This window comes from Triticum urartu, chromosome 5 (assembly GCF_003073215.2).
Source record: "Triticum urartu cultivar G1812 chromosome 5, Tu2.1, whole genome shotgun sequence".
NCBI lineage: Eukaryota > Viridiplantae > Streptophyta > Magnoliopsida > Poales > Poaceae > Triticum > Triticum urartu.
In genome coordinates, this window is record NC_053026.1 from 212,792,109 (window position 1) to 212,799,571 (window position 7,463).

Consider the following 7,463-nt stretch of genomic DNA (forward strand, 5'->3'; position numbering starts at 1 on the left):
CGTAATATGTGCAGGAGCCACGACCGAGGTCGAGGCCCTAAGGAAGGCCCTGGACGAGGCCGAGGAGAAGGCTGTCCAGCAGCAAGCCGCCCGTAAGAAGCTCAAGGCCTGGGTCAAAGAAGTCCAGCAGGAGCTCCAGGATGCAGTCAAGAAATGCGAAGCCTTGGAGCATGATGCGTCGGTTCAAAGGACCGAACTCGCCAAGGCTCGTCAGAGCGCGGAGACCGCATGGAATGAGGCCCAGGCCGGCCTCTAGGAGATCCAGGAGGCCAAGAAGATCACGGCGGGTAAGGCATTGAAGATGCAAAGCAAGTATGAGGAGAAGCAATACCTTTTACTAACCCAGGTTCGGAGTTCCCCAGGGACTTTTGCGGATTTACCACGCAGTGTATCAAACACCGCGGAGTTCTATCGAGTCGAAGGAGGGAGTTCTACGGAGAAGCTATTCTGGTCGCAGTATGCGGTGCCAGAGCATCCCGTGTCCTTCACCGATCAGCTAAAACAGCTGGTGGAGCTGCATAGGGTGGCCGAACTAGCCATTAAGGATTTGATAATCCAACTATGGCCAGCCGAAGTTATGCCAGGCAGATACTTCAGACTCGTGAGGCGGATGGTGAACGCCTGTCCTCGGCTGGACGTCGTCAAGCGCTCGGCCTGCATTGAAGGTGCGCGCATGGCCTTCGCCCGTTGCAAGATGTGGTGGGCGAAGATGGACGCCGTCGAGGTGACCAGAGGGCCACTGGAGGGCAAGGAGCACCGCACACCCGAATGGTATTTTGCGGATGTCCTGGAGGTGTCTCGCCTTGCGGCAGCACAATGTTCGCAGGACATTGTATTTGAATAAATGTATTCATGTTGCCTTTGCCTTGTATTATGAAAACAAAGCCTGTTTTGTAATGTAATTTTGTTATGCTTTTAATTGTTTCCTCATGTGCGGCCGTGTTGTATGTAATCTGAGGGTTGGCCAGTCGTCGGCTTCTGCCCTCACGTAGGTAGTACGGAGGTGTTCGGGATGGAATCTAAACAATCTTGATCCAATTATATGGTCCTTGAAGGAGTTGTTTAGCGCAACGAACAAGGAAATCAGACTGTACAGCTTAAACGCACTCACTTAGCCATAGGAGTTTTATAATAAAGCGTGGGCGCAGCCCCTGGTTCAAAACAGAGTGCTATCAGCATTTGATCGGGAAGTGCCGATCTTTCGCATAATGCGGAAAAAAATCTCCAACGATTTGTAACCCTCGAACAGCTGACTGGCTCTCGCCATATCATGACAGTCAGTTTTCAGCTTTCTCTACTGAGGCGCTCATCTGGTCAAGGCCAAGGCACAATCGCAGTAGTTCTCCCTTTACTACCCTAGCCAATTTAGCGGAATGTAGGGTAGCAAGCACAGGAGCCGGGCAACCCAACTATTGACCAAAGACATGATTCGGAGCCAATGCATATAATGCTAAATTCGGGGTGCCAAACTTATCTTTAAGGATTGTTCAGACTTTGTTGCCGTATCATGGGGCGATGAGGAGGCCCTGGCAAATATGAAACGTACCAGAGTGTACGATTGCTAGGAAATAAGTAATTTAAAGGAAAACATAAGGAGAACAGAGATAGGATCTGGGGCCCTTGAACTTGGATCATGAACGGTTTCCCTTATAGTTGGGTTAATGCGTCCCAGCACATTGGTACAAAATAATGCAATAAGCAACTGATTATTTGACATGCCGCAATCGAAGGCGAGCTGCGCGTGGGTCCTGAAAACGGTTAGCCTCTAGGGCTTCCCATGTACGCTTGTGCTCCGTGTCAATCCGGTGTGTTTATCCTTTGACAGGATCATTAATCAGGCCATCGAAGGAGGCCCGCATAGGAGAAACCTGAAACAAGGGAAAAGGAGAGAGTAAAGTTATATGTGTGTCCGGGAGCGGTCTAGCCGAACCGTAGATCCAGGGATAGCTTGTGCCTCCGTCGATGCCCATGGAATTTTGAGTGCATAATTATGTACGCGTGGTATGAATGCCACTGCCTCATCGGGATTGGGACGGAGGCCGAATTGCTAATCGAGCTCTTGACGAGCCGCGCTATCCTATTGCAGTGTAGTCCGGACCCTCTTAATGATGTCCAGGGGCTCGGCAGCCAGCCTATGATGCTGCATGAGAAGGCCACTTTTCACCTCTTCTGCTAGGGCGGCGGTGTGCTCCTCTGTCCGGAGGGAGCGCTCAGTATTGCCATTGACTGTTATGACGCCGCATGGACCGGGCATCTTGAGATAAGCATAGTGTGGCACGGCGTTGAATCTAGCAAATGCGGTTCGTCCGAGCAGTGCATGGTAGCCGCCGCGGAAGGGGACAATATCAAAGATTAACTCTTCGCTTCGGAAGTTGTCCGGGGAACCGAAGACCACCTCCAGCATGATTGAGCCCGTACAGCGGGCCTCTACGCCTAGTATGACTCCTTTAAAGGTAGTCTTTGTTGGTTTGATTCGTGAGGGGTTAATGCCCATCTTCCACACTGTGTCCTGATAAAGCAGGTTGAGGCTGCTACCACCGTCCATCAGGACACATGTTAGCTGAAACCCGTCAATAATTGGGTCGAGGACTAGTGCGGCTGAACCGCCATGGCGGATACTGGTTGTGTGATCTCGACGATCGAAGGTGATCGGGAATGACGACCACGGATTGAATTTTGGGGCGACTGGCTCTACCGCGTAGACGTCCCTAAGTGCTCGCTTACGCTCCCTTTTGGGGATGTGTGTAGCGTATATCATGTTCCCCATTTTGACTTGAGGGGGAAATTTCTTTTGCCCCCGGTGTTCGGCTGCCAGGGCTCTTCGTCCTCGTCCTCACTTTGTGATCCCTTTTCTTTGTTTTCGGCATTTAACTTGCCAGCCTGTTTGAAGACCCAACAGTCTCTGTTGGTGTGATTGGCTTGTTTATCTAGGGTACCATGTATCTGGCACAGACGATCGAGTATGCGATCCAGGCTGGATGGTCCCTCACTGTTCCTTTTGTAGGGCTTCTTTCGCTGTCCGGACTTGGAGCCGCTGAATCCGGCATTAACGATGGTGTCATCGGTGTTGTCGCCATTGTTTCGGCATTTGTGTCTATTGCGCCGAAGCTTGCCAGTGCTGTTCTTGGCCTCGGAGGGGGCAGTCTCGCTGGCTGTGTTTTTGCTACGAGATAGCCAGTTGTCCTCACCCGCACAAAAGCGGGCCATGAGTGTCGTAAGGGCTGCCATGGACTTCGGCTTTTCTTGGCCAAGGTGGCGTGCTAGCCATTCATCACGGATGCTGTGTTTAAAGGCCGCTAGGGCTTCGGCATCCAGACAGTCAACGATCTAGTTCTTTTTGGTTAGGAACCTAGTCTAGAATTTTCTGGCTGATTCTCTAGGTTGTTGAACTATGTGGCTTAAGTCATCGGCATCGGGTGGCCGGACATATGTACCTTGGAAGTTGTTAAGGAAGGCTTCTTCCAAGTCCTCCCAGCTGCCCATGGAATTTCCGGGCAGGCTATTTAGCCAGTGTCGAGCTGGCCCTTTAAGCTTTAGTGGGAGGTATTTGATGGCGTGGAGGTCGCCTCCACGAGGCATGTGGATGTGGAGAATAAAGTCCTCAATCCATACAGCGGGATCGGTTGTTCCATCGTATGATTCAATATTGACAGGCTTGAATCCCTCGGGGAATTCATGATCCAGCACCTCATTTGTGAAGAAGAGAGGGTGTGCGACACCGCTATATCGGGTCGCGTCACAACGCACCTCCGATGAAGTCCGTCTGTGGTTATCGGCCCGGGTGTGACTAGGTTTGTCACGTCCGAATAGGTAGCCGTCATCCTGAGTCGGGAAGCGTCCTCGCGATCCGTAGATTGATCTGGTGTGTCCTGCTCTGCTGTTCGGCTCCTGCCGAAGGTCGTACGTATGGTCCAGAGCTGTTTTGTCCCTGTTTTTGCGAGGCAGCGGGGTGGGCTGTTATTCGGCCTGAGTTACCGTTTTATCCCGACCACGGGGTGGTCGGTCTGCCGCACTATCCCGACCACGTGGTGGTCGGTCCGCATTGCGTGAGGGAGGTATGGGATCTGGTGCTTCCTCATCGAACTGAGGTAGCAGTCTGTGCTTTGGGTAACTCTTGGCTGGGTGCTCGAGGCCGTATTCTTCGGCTGCCAGGACATCAATCCACATGTCAATGAGCAGGTCTTGATCAGCTTGGAGCTGCTGCTGCTTCTTCTTCAGGCTTCTTGCAGTGGCTATTAGCTGGCGCTTGAAGCACTCCTGCTCGAGGGGTGCCTCAGGCACAATGAAGTCCTCATTGCCGAGGCTCTCATCATCCTTGGAGACTGGACGATAACTATCATCATCTCGGTCATTGGGCATGGCCTGTTTATCAGGGTTATCTTGCATGTTGTCTTGTTCCTCCTGTTCGGATGCAGCCCCGACAAGGTCTTCATTATTTTCGGCGTCGCCTGGAGTACTATTTTCTCCGGTGCCATTGTCGCCATCTTTTAAGCGACGAGGCTTAGAGCGGCGTTTAAGGCACCGACGCTTGGACTGTGTCTCAGAAGGTTTATTCGCAACTGGATCTCCTTTGTCATCGTCGCTAGCTTTTTTAGGTGTGTCAACCATGTACACATCGTACGAAGAGGTGGCCGTCCAACGTCCAGTAAATGGCGGGTCTTGGCCTTGTTCCTTGTCGGCATCGTCGTCCATACCGTCGATGTCTTCGGAGCCGTAATCAAGCACGTCGGTTAAGTCATCGACAGTGACTATGAAGTGGGTGGCGGGTCGAAAGCGAAATTTCCCATCATCGGCCTCTCGCTCGAACCGAACATAGTTTGGCTGTGAGTCCTTCTCCAAGGACAAATTCTTTAAAGAGTTTAGCACATCACCCAAAGGTGAGTGTTGGAAGATGTCTACGGCGCTAAATTCGAAAATCGATAATCGATCCAGCTCGGTGTCTGCAGGCATAGCTAGTCCAGAACTTATAGCCGGAGACAAGTCCGGAGTTCCATTGACACAAATATTGCAGGGTGTCGGGTCCGTGTGTGGCTCCAGCGCCGCGGACTCTGTGGCCTCAGATGGCACGATCTGCTCCGGTTCTAGGGCCGTTGCAGCAACAGGGACCATTTCCTGGATGTGATCCGATGACAGATTTAAGTCATGTTCATTGGGGCGAGGGGGAGCGATCGTTGCAATCTCAAATCCATTGAAGAAGAAGTCTGCACGGATATCCGTGACGTAGTTCAAGCTTCCAAATCGGACCTGGTGGCCAGGGGCGTAGCTATCGATCTGGTCCAGATGGCCAAGCGAGTTGGCCCGTAGTACAAAGCCGTCGAACACGAAGATCTGTCCGGGGAGGAAAGTTTCTCCTTGGAAAGCGTCACCATAGACGATTGAAGGGGCCATCGAACCTTTCGTCGACGGCACAGTGGAACTCTCAATGAAAGCACCAATGTCGGTGTCAAAACCGGTGGATCTCGGGTAGGGGGTCCCGAACTGTGTGTCTAGGATCGATGGTAACAGGAGACGGGGGACACGATGTTTACCCAGGTTCGGGCCCTCTCTATGGAGGTAATACCCTACTTCCTGCTTGATTGATCTTGATGAATATGAGTATTACAAGAGTTGATCTACCACGAGATCGTAATGGCTAAACCCTCGAAGCCTAGCCTGTATGACTATCGTAATGAATATATATCCTTTCCGGACTAATCCCTCTGGTTTATATAGACACCGGGGGGATCTAGGGTTTACATAGAGCCGGTTACATAAGAAGGAATCTTCATCTTCGGTCGCCAAGCTTGCCTTCCACGCCAAGGAGAGTCCAATCCGGACATGGGTACAGTCTTCGACCTTCATGTCTTCACAGCTCATCAGTCCGACCCATGGATAACAGGCCGGACGCCCAAGGACCCCTTAGTCCAGGACTCCCTCAATGACCCACAAGTATAGGGGATCTATCATAGTCATTTCAATAAGTAAGAGTTTTGAACCCAACGAGGAGCAGAAGGAAATGACAAGCGGTTTTTAGTAAGGTATTCTCTGCAAACACTGAAATTATCGGTAATAGATAGTTTTGTGATAAGGTAATTTGTAACGGGTAACAAGTAATAAAAGTAAATAAGGTGGAGCAAGGTGTCCCAATCCTTTTTGTAGCAAAGGACAAGCCTGGACAAACTCTTATATATCGAAAAGCGCTCCCGAGGACACATGGGAATTATCGTCAAGCTAGTTTTCATCATGCTCATATGATTCGCGTTCGTTACTTTGATAATTTGATATGTGGGTGGACCGGTGCTTGGGTACTGCCCTTACATGGACAAGCATCCCACTTATGATTAACCCCTCTTGCAAGCATCCGCAGCTACAAAAGAAGTATTAAGGTAAACCTAACCATAGAATGAAACATGTGGATCCAAATCAGCCCCTTACGAAGCAACGCATAAAGTAGGGTTTAAGCTTCTGTCATTGTAGCAACCCATCATCTACTTATTACTTCCCAATGCCTTCCCCTAGGCCCAAATAATGGTGAAATGTCATGTAGTCGACGTTCGCATGACACCACTAGAGGAGAGACAACGTACATCTCATCAAAATATCGAACGAATAACAAATTTACATGACTACTTATAGCAAGACTTCTCCCATGTCCTCAGGAACAAACGTAACTACTAACAAATCATATTCATGTTCATAATCAGAGGGGTATTAATATGCATAAAGGATCTGAACATATGATCTTCCACCAAATAAACCAACAAGCATCAACTACAAGGAGTAATCAACACTACTAGCAACCCGCAGGTACCAATATGAGGTTTTGAGACAAAGATTGGATACAAGAGATGAACTAGGGTTTGAGATGAGATGGTGCTGGTGAAAATGTTGGTGGAGATTGACCCTCCCTATGAGAGGATTGATGGTGATGATTTCCCCCTCCTGGAGGGATGTTTCCCCGGCAAAACAGCTCCGCCGGAGCCCTAGATTGGTTCCGCCTCGAGACGGCGGCGCTTCGTCCCGGAAGCTTCCTTCTGATTTTTTCCAGGGTGAAAGACTTCATATAGCAAAAGATGGGCACCGGAGGCCTGCCAGGGGGCCCATGAGACAGGGGGCGCGCCCAAGGGGGTAGGGCGCGCCCCCCACCCTCGTGAATGGTGGGTGGCCCCCCTCTGGTGCTTTCTTCACCCAATATTTTTTATATATTCCAAAACTGACATCCGTGGAGTTCCAGGACTTACGGAGTTGTGCAGAATAGGTCTCTAATATTTGCTCCTTTTTCAGCCCAGAATTCCAGCTGCTGGCATTCTCCCTCTTCATGCAAACCTCGTAAAATAAGAGAGAATATGCATAAGTATTGTGACATAATGTGTAATAACAACCCATAATGCAATAAATATCGATATAAAAGCATGATGCAAAATGGACGTATCACCGATCGAGATCAGACGGTCGAGAAAGAATATACTAGGGGAGTGCAATAA